The sequence below is a fragment of the Mirounga leonina genome, unplaced genomic scaffold (assembly GCF_011800145.1).
Source record: "Mirounga leonina isolate KUSES-001 unplaced genomic scaffold, KU_Mleo_1.0 Mir_168, whole genome shotgun sequence".
Lineage (NCBI taxonomy): Eukaryota > Metazoa > Chordata > Mammalia > Carnivora > Phocidae > Mirounga > Mirounga leonina.
The window spans coordinates 62,205,276-62,229,202 of NW_023270426.1; the positions used below are offsets into that span (position 1 = coordinate 62,205,276).

Sequence of the window (23,927 nt, forward strand, 5' to 3'; positions counted from 1 at the left end):
CACTAAGGCTATCAATACTATCAACCAACTTGACTTAATTGACATGTATAGAACCAACAACACTACAACTAACAATAGCAAAATATACACTCTTTTGAAGTAATTATGAAATACTCACCAAAACATCTCATAAACTGGGCCATAAAAAAGGTTTCAATAAATTTAAAATAATTAATATGCAAAGTAAGTTCTCCGCACTCAACAGAATTAAAATTACAAATCGATAACAATAAAATATTTGGAACACCTTCCACTTTAAGAAAAAGAAAAATAAAGAGCAAATTAAATTGAAAATTAGCAGAAGGAAGAAAATAATAAAGAGTAGAAAGCAGTAAAATAGAAGAAGTTCTAACAATAAAGAAAACCTGATAAAATAAAAAGCTGGGTCTTCAAAAGATTGATAAAAATGATAAACTAGTTAGACTAGTCAAGGAAAAAAGAGAAGATACAAATTACCAATAACAGAAATAGAAAAGGGTTAATCACCATGGCTATTATAGACATTAAAATAGTAAGAAAAAATCATAAATTATTTTATGCCACTAAGTTTGACAAATCAGATGAAACGGACAGATTCCCTGAAAGATACAAATTACCAAAACTTAGTACTCCTACATCTTTTAAAACCTTGCCAAAAAGAATATCCCAGGTCCATGTGGCCTCAATGATGAGTTCTATCAAACATTTAACATAGAAATGTTATCAACTCTCCACAAACTCTTCCAGAAAATGGAAGCAAAGGCAACACTTCCCAACTCATTCTAAAAATCCAAGCAATGATATTGCAAGAAAACCAAAAACCAATATCCATCATGAATAAGAAATGCAAAACTCCTGGGCGCCTGGGTGGCTCAGTTGGTTAAGCGACTGCCTTCGGCTCAGGTCATGATCCTGGAGTCCTGGGATCGAGTCCCGCATCGGGCTCCCTGCTCAGCAGGGAGTCTGCTTCTCCCTCTGACCCTCCTCCCTGTCATGCTCTCTGTCTCTCATTCTATCTCTCTCAAATAAATAAAATCTTAAAAAAAAAAAAAAAAAGAAATGCAAAACTCCTTAACAGAATTTTAGCAGAGTGAATCCCACAATATATAAAAAGGATAATACCTAATGATCAAATGGAATTTGTCTGAAAAAGCAAGGTTGGTTTAACATTCAAAATCAGTCAATGTAATTCATCAATCATATTAACTAAAAAAAAAACACATAGGAAAAAAAGAGAATCTCAAAAAATATAGAAAAAGCATGTTTCAGAAATGTAAAATTTAACTTTTGAAAAATCAATGTAATTCACCATATGACAATATACATGTGATCATCTCAAAAGATGAAAAAAGAGGGGCGCCTGGGTGGCTCAGTTGGTTAAGCGACTGCCTTCGGCTCAGGTCATGATCCTGGAGTCCCTGGATCGAGTCCCGCATCGGGCTCCCTGCTCGGCAGGGAGCCTGCTTCTGCCTCTGACCCTCCCCCCTCTCATGTGCTCTCTCTCTCTCATTCTCTCTGTCTCAAATAAATAAATAAAATTTAAAAAAAAAAAAAAGATGAAAAAAGAAACATTTGACAAAATACAATACCCATTTATAATAAATTCTCAGCAAACTAGAAATAAAAAGGAACTTCCTCAACTGGTAACAGACATCTAGAAAAAAATCTACTACTAAAGTCATACATATGAGAAAAAGACTGGGATTCAAAGTCAATATGCAAAAATCAACTTTATTTCTACATACCACAAACAATTGGTGACTGAAATTCAAAAAGCAATACCGCTTAACAGCAGCAACAAAACAGGTGCCTGGGTGGCTCAGCTGGTTAAAGTTAAGCGTCTGCCTTCGGCTCAGTTCATAATCCCAGGGTCCTGGGATCAAGTCCTGTGTCAGGCTCCTTGCTCAGTGGGGAGTCTGCTTCTCTCTCTCTCTCTCTCTCTCTCTCTCTCTCTCTGCCTCCCCCCACTTGTGCTCACGCTCTCTCTTTCTTGCGCTCTCTCTCTCAAATAAATAAAATCTTAAAAAAAAACTGGAAATAATTGGGAATAAATGTAACAAAATGTGTGCAAGATCTGTACAGTGAAAACCATAAAACACTGTTGATAAAAATTAAAGATCTACACATATGAAGAGATATACCATGTTTATGAAGAAGATCCAATTCTCCCCAAACTAATCTATAGATTTGATACAATTCTACTGAAAATCCAAGTAAGCCTTTTTATAATAACTGGCATGCTTATTCTAAAATGTATATGAAAAGAGGCGCCTGGCTGACTCAGTCAGTAGAGCATGCGACTCTTGATCTCCGGGTTGTGGGCTGAAGGTAGAGATTATTTTGTTTTTTCTTTGTTGTTGTTGCTGTTTGAGATTACTTTTTAAAAATTTTTTTAATTAAAATTTATATGAAAATACAGAACACCTACTACAGCTAAAAGAATCTTGAAAAAAGAAAAAAAGAAAAAAGAAAAATCAGAGGACTTAGACTATCTTACTTCAAGACTTACATTTAAGCTGTCATAACCAAGATGGTCTAATACTGACTAAAAGAAAGATCAATGGTACAGAATATAAGTTAGAATATATCTATGATCAGCCAATTTTCAACAAATGCATCAAATTAATGCAATGAGGAAAGAGTGGTCTCTTTAACAAAGACAGCTGAAACAACTACATATTCACATGTAAAAAAGATGTAACTCTACCCTTACACCTCACACTTTATATAAAAATTAATCCAAAATGGATTGCAGACATAAATGTTAAGAGCAAAAACTATAAAATTTCTTAAAGAAAACATATGAGAAAATCTTTGTGACCCTCGGTTAAATTCTTGTGATAAGACACAAAAGATATGAACTATAAAAAAAGAAAATCAGCAAATTGGCTTTTATCAGAAGTAAAAATTTAAAAAAAAGTAAAAACTTTTGCTTTTCAAAATACCGTTAAGAAAATGGGACAAAATATTTGCAAAAGATTAATCTGATAAAGGATTTTAATCCATAATACTTAAGAGCTCTTATAATTTGGGGCGCCTGGGTGGCTCAGTCGTTAAGTGTCTGCCTTTGGCTCAGGTCATGATCTCAGGATTCTGAGATCGAGCCCCGCATAGAGCCCCGCATCGGGCTCCCTGCTCAGCAGCGAAGCCTGCTTCTCCCTCTCCCAATCCCCCTGCTTGTGTTCCCTCTCTCGCTGTGTCTCTCTCTTTCAAATAAATAAATAAAATCTTTAAAAAAAAAAATTCAAAAATAAGGTAAGAACTCAATTTTCTAAAATAGACCAAAGATTTTAAAGACCCTTCTCAATATATACAAATGGAAAAAAGCACATGAAAAGATGCTCAACATCCTTAATAATTAGGAAAATGCAAATTAAAGCCACAATGAGATGTAACTAGATACAACATATCCACTAGAGTGACTAGAATTAAAACACTGATAACACTAAATGATAACAAGACTGTTAGGTGAACTTTCATACATCTTTAGTGGGAATGTAAAATGATACAATCACTTTGGAAAACAGTTTGGATTACATCTTTAAAATTGGTGAACTTTATATAATTTATACCTCAATAAAGTTGAATTTTAAAAATCAACTCGACAAAATATTTTTAAATAAGTAAAATAAAATTCTGATAATATCTTGTAGTTTAATAGTTTTTAAATACTAGCTAATTTTTTCCCCTATTTTTAGATTCTTCCTCCATTCAAGTAGTAGCTAGGCTCACCTTGCCTCAAGAAAAGCAGTGACAGCAGAAAGTAGAGATAAGGAGCCTTTTTGAATTTCAAAATCCTGGGCCTTGAGAATAAGTAGGAAGGATTCAAAACATACGCTTACCAAGTCAGGCAGGTGAGTAATACAAAACGAAAAAGGGAATGTGGGGATTAGAATGAGCAAACCCTGTTAAGGAGCCACTATACAGCTCCAACTGATTTTTACCATATAGAAATGTGGGTCCAGTGTTGCCAGATCATTCTTTCCACCCCACCCCCCAAAAATCTGGAAATTCAGATTTTTATGTGAATTTGCCCAATTTTTGAAATACTTCCTAAGTAAAATGCACTTCTGTGGGTCAAATTCAGCCCATGTATTTGTAATATCTGGCACAGAAAACAGATTTAGAGCACTCTAAAAACAAAGAAAAATAAGACTTCCTCACCCTCTAGACTTGATGCAAATTCCCTAAATGGGGAAAAGAAAAGTCAAAGGAACGATGGATTTAGACAATTGCTCTTACAAGAGAACAGAGGCAATCTGTGGCCTACTTCCTAGGTACAGACTCAGGAAGGTAGGAAGATCCCACAGAACTGAAAGGGATAATGTAACAGGCAAACAAGATACTATCCTCAGAATTTCCCAGGCCCCACTCAGGCCCAGCAAAGATTAGACAAGGAGCAGTCTCACAGAATTCTCCGTATCTTAGTGGAGTTTGGGGATCACAGAAAGATTACAATGTTATCAGTAGCATGGAAATTCTAAGAAGAGTTGCTTTACCAGCTAATACCTTGTGGATGAGAATGAGGAATGAGCAGCAACCTATGATGACCCATAACTTCAGAAATAAAATGAAAGGATGAGCATTTCTACAAATGCCACCACTGTGAAAAGATGAAGATGTCTAGTAGGACCCACCACTCCCATCCAAGAATTAGGAGAGGTAAGAGAAATGGAAAAAGTAAGAGACCCCTAATTAAGAATAAAATTTTAGGGCGCCTGGGTGGCTCAGATGGTTAAGCGTCTGCCTTCGGCTCAGGTCATGATCCTAGGGTCCTGGGATCGAGTCCCGCATAGGGCTCCCTGCTCCTTGGGAGCCTGCTTCTTTCTCTTTCTCTCTCTCTCTCTCTCTCTGCCTCTCATGAATAAATAAATAAAATCTTTAAAAAAATAAAAAAAAAGAATAAAATTTTAGTCACCTGAACAGAAGCTCAAAATAGAAACTGAGTTTCCAAAAAAATAACAAAAAGTATATCCCTTGAACATCTGACATTGTAGACAGATGTACTTCTACCCTCTGTTGTAAGCAGGAAGGTTATCAAGGGAAGGGGGAAGCATTTTCTTTTCTTTCTTTGGAAGAATTACACCAAATAAATATTGGATTTGGTAATATGCCCTAAAGACAGGCTATCAGAGCATAAGACTTCAAATCACTATTACTCAAGAGACTACAGAACTAAGCTCTTCAGATGACCTCTGGAACAATTTCACTAGATAGACTGAATTATCAAACACATTTATTAACTTTCCCAAACTCGTTTTGCAAATAATACACTATCTTAGGGCAAGTGTAAATGATTGGTAATACTAAACAAAATGAGTAAAATGTACTCATTCTCCAACTATTTAACTAAATACAATAATAGTACCTCCAGAATCCATTTTTTACACTGGGAAAAGTGTTTATCTGAGGGAGGCATTAACAAGGCGGAAGCAGAGAGGCTGTCAATGTGTGAGTGTGTGTTTAAAAAATTGTATTTCTAATTTTTCTAAAATGACCACATACATAGTCCTTTAATTTCCAGAAAATAATTAGAAAGTATGTGTTTTAAAATATAAGACAAGGCTTTTAATTACCTCTTCAATATCTTGTTTAGAAATTTAACAGCAGATTGTCTGATTAAACATGATTAATACCCAGATCTACACTGTTGCAATTAATCCTAGCAATTCAGGCAAAGAGCCTATTTTAGTGTGAATATTCAGATAGCCAAGTAGTTATGGCAGCTGTGGCACAACAGAACCTCTGAGCTTCAATATTCTTCTCTATAAAATGGGGACAAATACCTGCACAGCCTAACATTTGCAACAGCATCCAGCACGGTGTCCAGTATTTAGTAAGCCCACAAAAATATTTGCTCAATTAGCTACCACTGACTTCACTTCTACTGGCCTCTAGAAGAACAAATCAATGAAATCTTTCTAGGAAAATAGTCATCTATCCCATCATGGTACTGTAGTACTCTTCCAAAGGTAAAACAGACCTTCAGTAATGTCACTCAGTGTAAGCTGTCCCTGAACAATCACCTCCATTTTTACTGTAGTGTTTATATTAATAAATGCAACTGGGTAAGTGCCTAAGAATTCTCCTGATACCCTGCAGCTCTGCTCTCATTTGAAAAAATATTCCTGGCATGAAGTGAGTTGACCTTGCCTCCCTGATCTCAACCCTCTAAGTGTGATGAAGTCATCACTCCTAGAATAAAATTCACAAATTTTTCTGTGGTCTATAAGCCTTTTCATTATTTGCCTCTGCCTAACTCTTAACCTCATTTCCTACCACTCTCCTCATCCATGCACTGCACTTCTTGCTGACCCTTGAAGACACCAAACCTAAGTCTATGCACTTGTCTCATCCTACTACCAGGTGCATACTGCCGTAAAACTCATATAGCTTGTTCCCTCACATCATTCAGATTTCTGTTTAAATATCACCTCCAGAAAGAAAATTTCCTTAATAACCCTTTCCAAAGTAGAATAGTCCATTATTCTCTATCCCCTTAACTTGCTTTTTTTCCCTCCCCACAGCAAATCAAAAATATACTTATCTGTTTTAATGTAAGCTTGATAAGAATTGAGACTTCATCTCATTAACTGTTACACATCAAGAGCCTAGAACATGCCTGGCATAAAGTGACACTGAATTATCATGGACAGTGAATCTGTTTAGTTAACTAAGTGGGAATATTTGAATATTCAAGAAAGGTTTCAAATAAATAACAATGGAATGAGGAATACAAAAACCAGTAATGGTTATGGTGGCCATGTGAACCTAGAATACCTGTGGAAAGAAAAGGTAAAAGTCTGGAGGAACTGGATTAGCACCGGAATTAGAGAGTTTTTTAGTAGCTTGAGGATGATCGGCAGGATGGATGCAAAAGGAAGCCAAGCTGCAGTTGGTTGAGGCCTGAGCTGAAAGGAGAAAAATATATATTTTTTTTAATCTCGCCTATTCTCCCTCATCTTCCTTCTCTAATGTTTATTCTCTTTACCTCCTCCTCTTTTGCTTTCTTTGTCATGAACTGTTTTTTCACTTGTAGATTATACTCAAAGAGTTTTTTCCTGTGAATCAGTAGTCTCAGCAGAAGAAAATCTCTCTAATGAGAAACTATTAAGAATATATTTGATATTCCTTTAAATGCCAAGGAGAACACCAACATCATTATCAGCAGTATCACACTCATCATGAAGGCAATAGACTGAAACAGAGAATCATAAAGCCATTCCCTTTAACAAAGTCTTACATCAAGAATTGAATGCTTTATGTCTTCATCTGTTTAATTTTCTTCTCTTCCTTCTCCAGAATATATCTTTAAAATACAATCAACATGCATTGCTTATTAACTTTATTGAGGTATAATTGATATATAAAAAATTGCACATATTTAATGTATGCATTGTGATGGGTTTGGACATATGCATGCACCCCTAATACCATCGCCACTATCAAGGTACTATAAACATATCTATTATCTGCAAAACTTTCCTAGTATTTCTCTTGTGTCTTTGATTTTGTTCTGTCCTAAGAACACTTAACATGAGATCCATCCTCTTAACATATTTTAAAGTTCAACTATCATATTGTTAACTATAGGCACCATGCTTTATAAAAAACAATCAACATCTTTGACTTTTATCCTCACACTCCATTAAAAAACTCATGACCTATCCACTAAAGTATATTTGCTAAAATCCTAAGCCTGACATTACCTTTTTTTAAGTTGATCCTGGTGCCTATTAATGGAAACAGAAAGAAGAAGAAAGAAGAAAGAAAGAAGGAAGAAGGAAGAAGGAAGAAGGAAGAAGGAAGAAGAAGAAGAAGAAGAAGAAGAAGAAGAAGAAGAAGAAGAAGAAAAAGAAGAAAGAGAGAGAGAGAGAAAGAAAGAAAGAAAGAAAGAAAGAAAGAAAGAAAGAAAGAAAGAAAGAAAGAGAAGAAAAGAAGAAAAGAAAAGAAAATTGACAAAACAGTACCAGCAGGCCTATAAATGATTGTATATCCCCACCCCTCACCAAATGACACTGGCATTCAACTGGACTTTTTGAAGAATAAACTCTAACACCTTAGCAGCAGCCAACATAATAACATCTATTAATTTTAAAGACCTCTCAAAATTTCTTATCCCAGAAGGTCAACTTACTCATTTGGAAACCTCCCATAAGTGGTTACAGGTAGAACATGATCTCTGTAATTCAAACTGAGTCTTAAGAAAGTAAACTGTACATTGGGGAGGGTATGTGTTATGGTGAGCACTGTGAATTGTGTAAGACTGTTGAATCACAGACCTGTACCTCTGAAACAAATAATATATTATATGTTTGAAAATAAAAAAGACAGTAGGAAGGGAAAAATGAAGGGGGGGAAATCGGAGGGGGAGACGAACCATGAGAGACTATGGACTCTGAGAAACAAACTGAGGGTTCTCCGGTGGGAGAGGGGGGTGGGAGGATGGGTTAGCCTGGTGATGGGTATTAAAGAGGGCATGTATTGAATGGAGCACTGGGTATCATACGCAAACAACGAATCATGGAACACTACATCAAAAACTAATGATGTAATGTATGGTGATTAACATAACATAATAAAATAAAATTTAAAAAAAAGAAAGTAAACTGTAAATCAAAATTTTAGGAGAAATTCATAATGAAGTTCATGCTTTGCCCATTAATCCTAGAGAGCAAAGAAAAATCCAAGCAAGGAGAAATGGGCTTATTTCTCTTAATATCAGGAATATTCACAAATGACAAAGCATTAAGATTTATAAACTACATGATGACCTACTTACAGCTAATCAATATATTCAATAACAAACAAGATGTCAAGTCATAAATGATTTATTTCATTATTTTGGTAACTATGCTTAAATTAACTTCAATTATAACCGTAATTTCAAGACTTAAGAGAAAAAAAAGTTAATTCTACAAATTAAAAATCAAATGCCTAGAGTATTACTCTCCTCTACATCTTTCCCTATTTCATCTTTCCAACTCCCCACACCCACACACCCTGTCTCTGTCACTGTACATTCAAGTCTAGAATACTATTAAATCTGATAGAGTTTGTATAAAATATGTGTAGCTAGCAGTGTGGCTTTATTAATTGCTTTTGTGAGTTTCAAGACTGAAGGATGTTATTACCAATGCAAAAGGGTGACCATTTCTGTATATGTCTCTCCCCAGCCCTTACCAAAGCTGTGCCTTCACTGACATGTATTCAGTAGAGAAAATGACAAGTGCAGAATATGACAACCGTTTGTATTTGTCTGTATTAATACCACAACATATTTACCAACCATGAAGGGAAAGGTCCAAATTTACTTTATTTAGCAGCCTAATCTAGCTTAAAACAAAATACATGTCCTTAAAGCATTTCTATTCTGAAATAACTCATTACTATAAAAGGTAAGTATTTACAGGACAGAAATCTAGAACAATAGTAAGAGCAGCAAATATTCATTTTCATTTTCACTAAGTTGGTGTTACTGAAATGCAAAAATGCTATCGGTGTAGTAAAATAAACATGAAAAGGTGCTCAACGTACAAAGAAAACATGAAAATTCCCACTGACAACAATGAAAACAAAAATTGTATTTTCTCTTTTCCTTTCACATGCCCTTTTTGTTAGCTTGAGAGCTTATGATGTTATCTGTACACTGTCATAAAAATAATATTGGTTGCAGTGTGCCTAGATAGAGGTTTAAAAAATAACTAAGAAAATTATATTTCTTTGTGTCCCATAAAAGATACATCATACAGGACCCAGTTCTCGTTTCCCTATGTTACAAGCTGTGGTAAATGCAGCTAAACAAGAGAAAAATACCTAAATAACTCTCAGAAGTAGCATACACAGCAGACATTATATCTTTGTTGAAATCTCAAATCTTACATTATCTAAAGATTTAAAACTGAATTTAGTAAAATTCTAAACTCATATTGTGCTTATGCTTTTTGTAAGTGGCTATATATTCCTAGTAACATATTTGTATCTGATGTTACCCATATAAGTAAAAGCATAGAGTCATTTTAGGGATTAATAGAAAAACAGACATCTGCGTGGAACATTTCCCTCATTAGATATTATCATGTTAGCATATTTTTCCTATTTCTGATTTTACTACAAAATAAAATGAGCTGATTTTTACCCTTAAGATTCTCTCTGTATATTGCCAATAATGCAAATACTTTAATTGCACAATAGAAGAATCTCATTTTCCTCTAAAAATTGCTATAGAAATTAGCCCCAAAGAGACTTTATAACATATAAAAATCAAAAAATGACTAAGTCAAATTGGCATGCCAGCTACCACTTACACCAAATGTTACTTTAAACATTACTTTTAAATTAAAAGCTATCTTCAGGAAATCCCCGGCGAGATCACATGGGTCATTAAAATGTTATCTGGCCTCTTCCTAAATTAGTGCCAAACTGAATCAATTAGGCAAAAATCAATTAGCGAAAAACTATACATTAATCAACTGACTTAACAACTAGCCAAACTGTATATTCAAAAAGCAATTCACTCTTTTGTCAGAGGTTATATTTGGGGATAGTGGGAGTATAAATTGACACTTTTCTAGAAAGCAACTTAGGTTAATATATATCAAATGTTAACGTTAATTTTCTTTGACCAATAATTCTACTTCTAAGAATTATCCTAAAGAAATAATAAGAAATGCATATAAAGTTTATATATATAAAGATGTACATTCTAAATTTACTTATTGGTAGGCGCCCGGCTAGCTCAGTCAGTAGAGCATGAGACTCTTAAATTTACTTACTGGAGCAGGAAAAAAATGCAAACTTCAAAAAGAACTTAGTTAAAAAAATGAATACTGTGCAGCCATTTAAATCACAATTGTGAATAAAATGTAATGACCTAATAAAATTCTCAGCACATACATAGAAAGTACACCAAAATATTTACAGTGATTTCTTCTAGCTGGTACAATTATAGGCTATTTTTATATATCCTTTTTACATTTTTAGAAGCTAATATTGCTATTCAGGAATATTTGGGAGTGCAGTCAGTAAAGCATGCAACTCTTGATCTTGGGATCATGAGTTCAAGCCCCACATCAGGCATACAACTTACTGAAGAAAAAAAAAAGAATATTTGAATATTCTACATTGAACTATTATAAACAAATGGTTTTTGTTAAAAGCCACTTCACTGAGTGACAGTCATAAAATATTTCACGTAAATGGTGAAGAAAGGACTCCTGGTCCTACGTAGATGATTGTCATAGCTGGTTTCACTGGAAGCACTAAGGACAGAGATACCCTTCCCCTGTTAATATCTATTAACTATCAAAATAGTAGAGCATTCATGCTAACAATTTGTATTTCCATCTAGGGGTAAATTTATTTAACAACAAATTTCTCAGTACAGGTAATTAATACAACAAAACACTGCATTTCTCAATAGAGGCAGTTAGTACAACAAAACTGAGAAAGGGATAGGAACCAGATTTATTGAGTATGTAAAAGACAAGAAGCTAAACCCTTTACATATTCCATTTAATCCATATGACATTATAAAGTAGGTATTATTATCCCCGTTTTCAAAGGAGGGAACTGAACCTAAGAGGTTAGGCAATTTATCTAAGTTTACAAAGCTACTTACTGATACTGGAATTTGAACCCAGCTTTTCCATATGCCAGAACCCCTAATGATATCAGCAAAAGAAATGAAATAACTGTAATGATGGGATTGTTCATCTTGCATAAGATAATAGTCTTGAAAATATTTCAACTATAAGGCACTAAATAATTTTGGAAAAGGCAACTGCTAATTTACTGAAAATTACTAGTTTTTAACAGATTCTACACAGTCAAGAGAAAGGCAAATAAACATTTTAACTAGTGTTCAACAAGATAATACCTAATATTAACTGTTTCTGAAAATAAGAGATGTTTAATAAATATTTGAGGTACTGAACCAAACTAACCTGAGAATGGCTGACTATATATATTATATATATATTTCCCTGTCACTTTCCAAAAGATACATGAACACACTCTCACTCAAGATATAAAAAATAAAGCTTACTAAATTATAATATTACATATAATTAATATGTTAGACAACTGTTAATCATTAGGTAGAAAAGATGTGTGTATGTCAGAGGTTGCAGGGGTGGGGATAGTTACATATACATGGAGAAAGAAATCCCACATACAGGATGGTAGTCCCTAGTAAAATCAACACCATATTGATTAAGGATCTAGAAGTGGATGAAATAATTAAGAAAATTTCCATTTAACTCTTAAAATCCAACAATTAAAAACTTTAATCTGAAAGCTACTTTCCTTTACATAAAGCATTCCAGTGATTTCTGTAATTTTCCTATTTAGATAAAGCTATTTGAAATAATAGCTCCTGGGGCACCTGGGTGGCTCAGTCTTTAAGTGTCTGCCTTTGGCTCAGGTCATGATCCCAGGGTCCTGGGATCGAGCCCCGCATCGGGCTCCCTGCTCCATGGGAAGTCTGCTTCTCCCTCTCCCACTCCCCCTGCTTGTGTTCCCTCTTTCACTGTCAAATAAATAAATAAAATCTTAAAAAAAATAAAATAATAGCTCCTAATAATTTAAATAATCTGTTAAAATGCTGCTAACCAAGTCAGAGTTAAATGGCTATGGTTTTGATTCACAAACATATGCTCTGAATAATTTTTGCCTATTCTTACCAATATATAAAATCTACACCATCTATACCATTAAGATCACTAAACCAAGTTAAGGCTCATGTATCCTGTAAATTTCCAAAGGTCAAACTTTTTGTTGCTGATGAATGCACCGAAGGTCAACTTTACATATGCATTTGAAATAGACAAAGCAATTTAAACTGCTACAATCAAGGAGCAAAGTGGGACTAAAGCACACCAACTATGTATACTTTATATACATATATGTTCAACAGCGCTACAGTAGACTCTTAAAGATTGAATGTGTGTGCACACACACACCCCAAAAATTACCCCTCTGAAGATACAAAGGAATTAAGGGTATCTAGTAGAAGAACAGATTCTGAATGTGTTGATATTTCTCAAAACTGTGTTCAAATTTAAACCCTGGCACAGCATGGATAAGTGACTCATGGATAATCAAGAAATTAATTAGCACCACACCCAAGATTATATGCTTTATGTCTTCTTCATAATCATAAATTATACAATTTAAGTGAATAAACAGAAAAATATGGACCAAAATTGTAGTATTAATTAATATCACCTAAGATTATTAACCAAGATAGAATTATAATTAAGATGGAAATGATTAATAAAATCTGTTGAATTAAACTTTTAAAATTAGCCTCATCTAACTGTTTTCATAATTATATTTTTCAGGCAATTTTTATGTAAAATTGTCAATCTTGTCATATTTAAAACTTGTATAAGATTGTGCTCACTTCGGCAGCACGTATACTAAAACTTGTATAAGATTTGTAAATATATGTCAATTTTTAACCAGTTCAGAAAGAAAAAAAGGTTGAAAAAAAAAAAAGAATCACATAGTAATTTCTGAAAATGTTTAAATAATTTGTCGCAGTTAGTCAGGTGTTAAGGTAACTCATCTTATATTCAGACCAAGCAGAGTGCCTGTGACACTACAAGTAGTCAGTTACAACTGAGGTTTCATCCTTCAGCAAGCTGTATTAAATTATTTTTTATTAAGATTTACCACCCTGAACATTGAGTGCATGTATGCCTAGGCCCATTTTTCTGGTAAGAGGACTAATATCTTTTTTTTTTTTTTTAAGATTTATTTATTTGACAGAGACACAGCGAGAGAGGGAACACAAGCAGGGGGAGCGGGAGAGGGAGAAGCAGGCTTCCCGCCAGAGCAGGGACCCTGATGCGGGGCTCGATCCTAGGACCCTGAGATCATGACCTGAGCCGAAGGCAGACGCTTAACGACTGAGCCACCCAGGTGCCCCGAGGACTAATATCTTTAATCACAGACTCAAGTGACTATATGGCACCAAAAAAAGTTAAAAGCTACAGATTGAAACAAAATAGGGAATTGTTAAATGTAAGCTGTGTCTCTCAAACACACAGTAGAGAGCTGAGGTACCTCTAAGAACAGTTCAGAAGAAAGAGGTCAACTCTGGAAGAAAAGGGGGGTTTTTTGGTTGCATTTTATTTGTCTTGTTTACTGCTTTTGTTGTTTTGCCTGTTAACCAAAAGTAGATTACTACAATTCTTCATCTAATTCAACTGCCACAAATGCAGCTACTGGTAGGTATACTACAGCACACCTTAGAAAGGAACACTATGGTTATCATTAAGTTAAATGTACCTACCATAAGTGAACAAATATGGGGGTACATACTAGATAATTCTCTTTGGAATCCAGACATTAGCTTATTAAATACTCTGTTTTATTAATTCCTGTAATCCTTGCTTACTCTCTAACTCAGTAAAATAGTGGCTAAATCTTATGTGATAAAGTAAGCTAGATTTCACATTAATTTTCCTTTATACACCACTTAAAATCTTCTTTTGGGGAGCCTAGGTGGCTCAGTCGGTTAATCAACTCTTGGTTTCAGCTCAAGTCATAATCTCATGGGTTGTGAGATCAAGCCCTGTGTTGGGCTCTGCACTCAACAAGGAGTCTGCTTGAAGTCTCTCCCTCTGCCCCTCCCCCTCTCTCTCTCTCTCTCTCTCTCTCTCTCTCTCTCTCTCAAATAAATAAATCTTGGGGCACTTGGGTGGCTCAGTTGTTAAGCATCTGCCTTCGGCTCATGTCATGATCCCAGGGTCCTGGAATCGAGCCCCACATCGGGCTCCCTGCTCAGCGGGAAGTCTGCTTCTCCCTCTCCCACTCCCCCTGCTTGTGTTCCCTCTCTGACTGTGTCTCTCTCTGTTAAATAAATAAATAAAATCTTTAAAAAATAAAAAAATAATAAAATAAAATAAAATAAATAAATCTTTTTTAAAAAATCTTCTAATATTGAGTATACCTATTTTATAGGTAAACACCACACAGCCCTGCCCCACCAAGCTCACTGTACATGCTCATCCTCATGTGAAATGTAACTTAGACGCTCCAATTCCATAATGTTACATTAAGAAAAAGCCAAGTTTCAGATTTTACACTGCCTGATTACTAAGACCACATTAGCTCACTACTAGTGGGTTACTCACCGTATCAACTATTCATATTAAATCTTTGGATGCAATGAAATTTAACAATGCTATTTTTATGTTGTGCAAAAAAAAAAAAATCATTCAGTCTGTTTTCCCTTTTTGATTACAGTTCATTTAAGGAAAAAATGTTGCTGTATGGCTTGACAATGTTTTATGTGTCTTCGGCTGATAGAACACACAAAACGTTTGAATAGGCCCATTTATTTGAGCAGACGTATTAAATAATACTTTAAATGTGAACATGCATGTCATAAATTTTGTAGTCTCTTTAAAGTAGGATAAATCTGGTATTTAAAATAGTCTTTGTTCAAAGCCATTTTTTTTCTAACAGTCATAAAGGGACTCTGATTTGTGCTGCATGAACAATGCCAGCATCATCATTTTAATGTTATCCATATGGGCTTCTAATAATAGATAAGAGTCTACATTTGTATTATATGTCTTAGAGACATTTAAAATCTAGATAAGGAAAGGCTGATTTCATTGGCCCCATAGTTAAAGGAAAGCAGACCCTAATTAAAAGAATTCTGTTCTGAATTAACTAGTTTGACATGTGCTAATTGACAGTTCCTGTGAAATGGTTCTAATTAAAGTCAATATGTCTTTTTCAATTAAAAGGAAATTAAGAATATACTAATATACATTAACAACTTAATCTGCCTTCAATATCCCATACATCAGCTGCTTTTTCCCCCCTAACGTTATTGAAGAACCATCTGACATGAATCATCTACTGTTTGCTTATGGTATCTCATTATTACTTCACACGAGCACAGCAGTAGTATATGTCCCCTTGAGGAAGAGAGTAACCTGCACATGCTTTAATTTTCAGAGCTCCCAACTTTTAATTCATTAAAAATAAACCCAACTTTTTAGAATTTAGAAAATGGACATTCTTATTAAGAATTTTTGCTAACTAAAAACAAAGACAAGTGTTCTCAATTAGTTGGTCTTTTTACTATAGGCCTTAAAGGTAATTGCATTCTGCTGGAAAGAAGGCTGGACTATGTTTTCATCATTTGGCTTGATTCAAAGCAAAGCTTGATTTGAGCAACATATAGAAAACATCCTTCAAATTTGTTCTGTTTCCCAAGTGAAATTTTGGGGAAATCTCAGGTGGGAATAGTTTTCATTGTATATACAAAAAGAAAATAGAAAGCAAGATTGTTTAAATGCCAGCACTAACAGAAGGCCCATCATATTCACTGAAAATATAACATTAGCAAAGCTGTTTATAGCAACATAATTAAATATTCAAATATGCATTACAAAGTTACGGTGTTAACAATTTTAATGCTAGCAAAAGTAATATTAAACTCAAGCACCAATACTAATGTACACAGCATTAAAATCACATGGAAAACTATGCAAAAGATTAAAACTATTTTCTTTTGTAGATGATTATAATTTATACATTTTAATTATAATTAAAAATATTCTAAAGTTTTAATACTATCAAGATACTATATGCAGTCCTTTCATATGATACAGCTGATGTTCTGATGGGAGTTCCATCACAACCCCCTTTTAAACCCCCAGTTTAAAATTGAACCATAAAATGTGGCTACTTAGAGAAATAGGAAATTATTTTACTTAATTTCACTAACACTAATTTATGTATTTTTAATACAAAACAAAAAAAGGTAAACAAGTCATTTTCACTTTTCCACTTTTATTCACTTATATTTTAAAAACATTAAATTTGCTATCACTTGTAGCATTCTGAGTATGTGTGGGAGTGATGGAGACACAGTCAGCCCGCCAGTCAATGCAAGATCTCTCATTGAAAGCATTTTTCCCAAATGTACTCTATTATTCTTTTCCAAGTAGTACCAAAAACTTTAATGGGGACTCTAAAATCAGGTGAAGTCTCATAAATTTCCAGAATGAGTAAATGCATATTAACCCATGTTCAAAAAAGCACCTCTATGTGATTATAAATATATTCAGACTCAATAGTCAAAACACAGTGGTCTTTATCACCATTTGGAGCCCCTAGTTTGATTTTCAATCCCAGGATCTTGCTCCTCGAGCTGGCATTGACAAAATGCTGCAGTAACAGCATGTACTCAGCTTTCTGAAATGGGAGGGAAGCCAATGCAGCAAGTTTTCTGCCCAACTAAAGAGCATTGTCTATAGCAGGCCTACACAACATAAGGCCTACAGGCTACACACAGCCATGAAGCAATTGTTCATGACCCACCTACAGATTTGAGAAGGGGATCAAGTAGAAAGACAGAAAATATGGCAGCCATGTCCGGAACAAGAGATACAGCTGTTCCACAGATCCCACCTCTTAGTTTACATGTTATTATACCCTGTATATAAACCCATGATAAAAATCAATGTGACTGGTCAACGCTAACAACAAAGGCATTCACCGTACCCATGCTAGACTAATATAAAAACTTCCTAACAGGCAGAAACTATATAGAACTAAAACTAGGAAAAACCTGTAGCATTCATCTGACAGCTTATTTTCTTTTAGTCAATAAATATTTATTGATGATCCTCATAGTTCATACTTTCTATAAGAACTTCTTTTCATCTCTTTCTCTTGTTCTTGTCATTTACTTACCCATGGGTGACCATAAAACTTAATGTGTGAACTGGAACACTTTTAAAAATGAACACAGCGGGGAGTAGTATCATGGATGATGACAGAGTAGGAAGCTCTAGAATCAGTCCCTCCACCAAAACAACTATCGAGCTGGTAAAAACAAAAACAAAAACAAAAAACAAAAACCTGTTAGAAACAACTATTTCAGAACTCTGGAGTCTAGTTGAACATTGTAGCATCCAGGGGAGTACTTGATGAAGAAAGAGACTAAGTTCTAGTGAATTTCAGCATTACACATAGCAGCTACAATCCACAAGCCCTGCCAAAAGTAACCATGGGGACAACAACCTAAATTCCTGATGCAGCTTTCCAACATTAGGGCAGACACTAGAGACCTTCTCCTCTAAAAACTAAAGTTCTGTGTTTTGATCTACATGGCAGTTCACTGTGGGGCCAAGACAGAGGCCTGGCCACTGGTTCAACCCAGCAGGTTGCTTTGCTTGCACCACTGAAGGAAGTCACAGAGACATAATACCCTTTTAAATTTTTTTACCCTCACTGGATCCAGGTATATAAGGAAATCTCTGTCAGGTCACTGGCTGACCACAGAGGTAACAGAATATAGACTTCAGTGACCACACATGACAAGAAATACAGTCTGCAAACACAACACAAACAATAAACAAATGAATGACTGCAGCCTTCATCAAGTAACAATAGCAAACCTTGGTGTAGAGGGAAGAATTTGATTTCGAGAATTACATTACAATATTCAAAATGTCCAGATATCAAGAAAATTATAAAGCACATAAGTGGAAAAATATTACTCATTCATAGGGAAAAAAACTGACAGAAACCATCCTAAAAAAGCCCAGACACTGAACTTAGTAGGCAAATACTTTAATTTACTACCTTAAATATGCTCAATGAGCTGAAGAAAGCCATGGACAAAGAACCAAAGTAAATTAGGAAAAGTATGCACAAACAAATAAGGAATATCAACAAAGAGAAATCATTAAAAAATCAAAGTAGAAATTATGGGGCTAAAAAGTACAAAAGATAAAACAAAAATTTCAATGAGAGGCATTCAACAGCAAATATAAACAAGCAAAAGAGAGAATCTTCACATCTGAAAACAGAGCAATTATAATTGCCCAGTCTGGGGAGAAAAATAAAAACAAAGCAAAATGAACAGGGCCTAAGATGGGACACCATCAACATACCAATATATACATTATGGGAGTCCCAGGAGAAGAGAAAGAAAAAGAAGCAGAAAAAAATTTTTTGAAGAAATATTATCCAAAAGCATCCCAAATTTGATGAAAGATATGAATATACACATCCAAGAAGGTCAACAAACTCTAAGGAGGACAAAGAAATCTACACCACATTATTATCAAATTGTGGAAGGACAAAGAATCGTGAAAGCAACAAGAGAAAAGCAATTCATCATATACAAGGCATCCTCAAGAAAGATTAATGCCCTATTTCTTATCAGAAACAATGAAGGCCAAATGATAGGAGGACAATATATTTAAAGAACTGAAAGGAAAAAAATGCAACCAAGAATTCTGTATTCAGCAAAACAATGCTTCAAAAATGAAAAAAAATTACATTCCCAGATAAACAAAAGCTAAAGGAATTCAATACTAGTAGATGTTCTCTATAAGTAATGCTAATGGAAGTACTTCAAGCTGAAATGAAAGGATATTAGACAGTAACTCAAAGCCATACAAAGAAATAAAGATCACTGATAAAGTTAACCACATAGGTAAATATAAAACCTAGTATTATTGCATTTTTGGTAAATAACTCTTTTTATTTCCTTATCATTTAAAAGACATGCACAAAATAATAATTATAAATCTATGTTAATGGGCACACAATGCATAAAGATGCAATTGTGACAATAACAACATAAAGGAGAGGATAAAGCTAGAAATACATGCAACTGAAGTTAAGCTGGTATCAATTCAAACGAAATTTTTATAAATTTAGGATGCTAATTATAATCCCCATGGTAGCCACTAAGAAAATAACTAAAAATATACATAAAAAGAAATGAATACACCTGAAGCCAATGTAACATTGTGTGTCAACTATACTCAAATAAAAAAAAAGTTAATGAAGAGGGAATCAAAATGGTATACTAGAAAAAAAAAATCAAACACAAAAGGCAGCAGTGAGGAATTGAGGAACAAAAAAAAGGACATGACACATAGAAAACAAACAGCACAATGGCAGAAATGTCTTTTATATCGAATAATCACTATAAAAGTAAATGGGCTAAACTCATCAATTAAAAGACAGCTATTCAGCATTATCAACAATAGCCAAACTATGTAAAGAGCCCAAATGTCCATCAATTGATGAATGGATAAAGAAGATGTGGTATATATACACAATGGAATATTACTCAGCCATCAAAGAGAGTGAGATCTTGCCATTCACAACAACATGTATAGAACTAGAGTGTATTATGCTAAGCGAAATAAGTCAGAGAAAAAGAAATACCATATGATTTCACTCATATGTGGAATTTAAGAAACAAAATAGATGAACATATGGGAGGGGGGATAAAGAAAAAAGAGAGGAGACAAACCATAAGAGACCCTTAAAGATAGAAAACAAACAGGGGTGATGGAGGGAGGTGGGGGGATGGGCTAGATGGGTGATGGGTATTAAGGAGGGCACTTGATATGATGAGCACTGGGTGTTTCATATAAGTGATGAATAACTGAATTCTACTCCTGAAACCAACACTGCACTATATGTTAACTAGAATTTAAATGAAAATTTGAAAAAATAAAATAAAAGACAACTATTGGTAGAATGAATTTAAAAAAAATGATACAACTATAAACTGCGTATAAGAGACTCATTTTACACCCAAAAACACAAGTTGAAACTGAAAGGAAGGAAAAAGGTATTACATGCAAATAGTAACAAAAAGGGAGCCCAGTTCACAATATTAATATGAGCAAATGGATTTTACATCAAAAACTGTTACAAGAGACAAAGATATTTTAGAGTGATAAAGAATAACTCATCACAAAGATATAACAATTATAAACATCTATGGTGAAGATGTGGAGGAAAAAAAACCCTCGTGCACTGTTCATGGAAATGCAAACTGGTGCAGCAACTATGGAAAACAGTTTGGAGATTCCTCAATAAATTAAAATTAAAGAATTGAAGGGAGAAAGACAGTATATAATAATAGTTGGAAACTTCAACAGCCTACTTCAATAATGGATAGAACACATAGACAGAAAATTAATAAGGAAAGAGAGGACCTGAATAATACTATAAACCCAACTAGACTTTACAGACATGTGCAAAACACTCTATCCAACAATGGCAGAATATCTATTCTTCTCAACTGCACTGGAACATTCTCTAGAATAAACCATATGTTATGCCATAAGACAATTCAAATTTAAAAAAATATTAAAATCATTCAAAGTATCTTCTCTGACCACAATGGAATGAAGCTAGAAATCAATACCAGAAGGAAAACTGGAAAACTCAAACACCTGGAAACTAAGCAACATACTCTTAAGCAACCAGTAGATCAAGTAAGGAATCACTAGGAGACACAAAAAATACTTTGAGATAAATGAAAATAAAAATACAACATACCAAAACATATAGGGAGCAGCAAAAGAAGTGTTCTGTGGGAAATTTATGGCTGTAAACACCTCCATTTAAAAAAGATCTCATGTCCACAACCCAACTTCACACCTTAAGGAACTAGAAAAAGAACAACAAATGAAACCCTAACTGAGAGGAGGAAAGAAATAATAAAAATCATAGCCAAGAGAAACAAAATAGAGAAGAGAAAAGCAACAGAGAGAATCATTAAACCAAAGGTCAGCTTTTTGGGAAAAAAAAAAAAAATCAACAAAAATGAGAAACCTTTAGCTATACTAAGAAAAAAAATGCAAATAACTGAAATAAGAGATGAAAGCAGGGACATACATTTACTTTTTCAATATTGTTTTGGCTACTGGAAGTCTCTTGCAGTTTCATACATATTTGAGGAACTGTAGATCAATTTTGTAGAAATTTAAAGGACTATAAGAAAATACTATGAACAATTTTACACCAACAAATTAGACAATCTAGATGAAATGGATGAATTCCTAGGAAAACACAAATTACCAAGACTAACTCAAGAAGTAAAAAATCTTAACAGACCAATAACAAGAGATTAAATCAGTTAATAAAAATAGCCTACCAAAAGAGAAGTCAGGACCATCTGGTTCAGTAGAATTCAACTGAATTCTATCAATCCCTAAAAGAAGAATTAACAACATTCCTTCTTAGACTCTTCCAAAAAAACAAAGAAACTCTAATACTTTTCATAAGGTCTGCATTAACCTGACACCAAAGCCAGACAAAGATACCATAAGAAAACTATAGACCAATATCTCTTATGAATATTTACAAAATTCCTCAACAAAATACTAGCAAACAAGCTCTGAGAGTACATTTTAAAAATTATACACCATCGGAGTACCTGGTTGGCTCAGTCAGTTAAGCGTCCAACTCTTGATCTCAGTACAGGTCTTGATATTGGGGTCATGAGTTCAAGCCCCATGTTGGGCTCCATGCTGCGCATGAAGCCTACTTAAAAAAAAAAAAACAAAAAACAAACCTTACCATCACCAAGCAGGATATAAATCAGGAATGCAATGGCAGTTCAACATATGAAAATCAATGTAATGCATACCAAAAAACAAACTACATAATCATTCAATACATGCCCAAAAAAGCATCTGAGAAAATTCTAAATGCTCTCATGATAAAAATGCCCAAAAACTAGGATAAAAGGGAATTTCTTCAACACAGTAAGGGGAATTTATGAAAAACCCATAGTTAATATCATACTTTCTAATGAAAGAATGAAAGCTTTCCCCCTAAGATCAAGATACAGGACAAAAATGCATGCTTTGACCTATTCAACATTGTATTGGACATTCTAGCCACAGCAATTAGTCAAGAAAAAGAAATAAGATGCATCCAAATTGATAAAGCCTTTTAGAGGTAGAACGAAGTAAAACTATTTCTACTTGCAAATGGCATGATTCTATATATACAAAATCCCACAGAATCTACACACACACACACACACACACACATACACAAACCTACTAGAGCTAATAAATGAATTCAGTAAAGTTGCAGGGTACAAGACCAACACAATTAGTTGTGTTTCTACATGGCAGCAATGAACAATCTGGAAATTAAGAAAACAATTTCATTTACAATAGCATTCAAAAGAATAAAATACTGAGGAATAAAGCATTGCTGAAAGAAATTAAAGAAGCCCTAAATAAATGGAAATACATCCCATGTTCATGAACTGGAAGACTCAATATGGTTAAGATAACAATACTCCACAAAGAGAACTAAATTCCTCAAATTTATATGGAACTACAAGGGATTCTGAGTAGCCAAAACAATATTCAAAAAGTAAAATGCAGCTGAAAAACTCACATTTCCCAATTTCAAAATGTACCACAAAGCTACCCTAACCAAAAGAGTGTGGTATTGACCTAAGGATAGAAATAGAGACCAACAGAATAGAACTGAGAATCTAGAAATAAACTCAATCATCCATAACCAATTGATTTTTGACAAGACCATTCAACAGGGAAATAACAGTTTTCAACAAATGATGCAGGGATAAATGGATAACCACAAACAAATAATGAAGTTGGACCCATACTTCACTTCTTATACAAAAATTAACTCAAATAAATGGCCTAAATATAAGAGCTAAAACTATAAAATTACCAGAAGAAAAAAACAGAGGTAATATTCATAACCTGAGATTTGGCAATAGATTCATAGATTTGACACCAAAAGCATGAGCAGTAAAAGTGAAAGACAAGTTGGCTTTCATAAAAATTATAATCTTCTTTTGTTCATTAAAGAAAATTATCAAGAATGCCAAGGAACAATCTAAAGAATGGAAAAAAATTCTGCAAATCATTTATCTCATAAAGGATTAATAATGAGAATATATAAAGAACCCTTATAATTCAACACATAAACAAACCCAAATAAAAAATGGGCAAGAGACCTGCATAGTTTCTCCAAAGAAGATATAAAAACAGCCAATAAGCACATGAAAAGATTTTCAGTATCTCTAGTCATTGAATACATGATGAAAAAACACTTCATATCCACTTAAGATAGCTTCAATCAAAGACTAAATTAATAAAAATAACAAC

General features: G+C 34.1%; 1 long non-coding RNA gene across 1 annotated transcript in view; it reads right to left on the reverse strand.

The window, feature by feature from the left end:
* Positions 1-23,927, reverse strand: part of LOC118017001 — a 77,417-nt gene that overhangs the window by 41,476 nt on the left and 12,014 nt on the right. Inside the window, exon 2 of the long non-coding RNA XR_004681011.1 lies at positions 17,704-17,835. This is a non-coding gene — a long non-coding RNA (uncharacterized LOC118017001). The remainder of the gene's footprint in view (positions 1-17,703; positions 17,836-23,927) is intronic.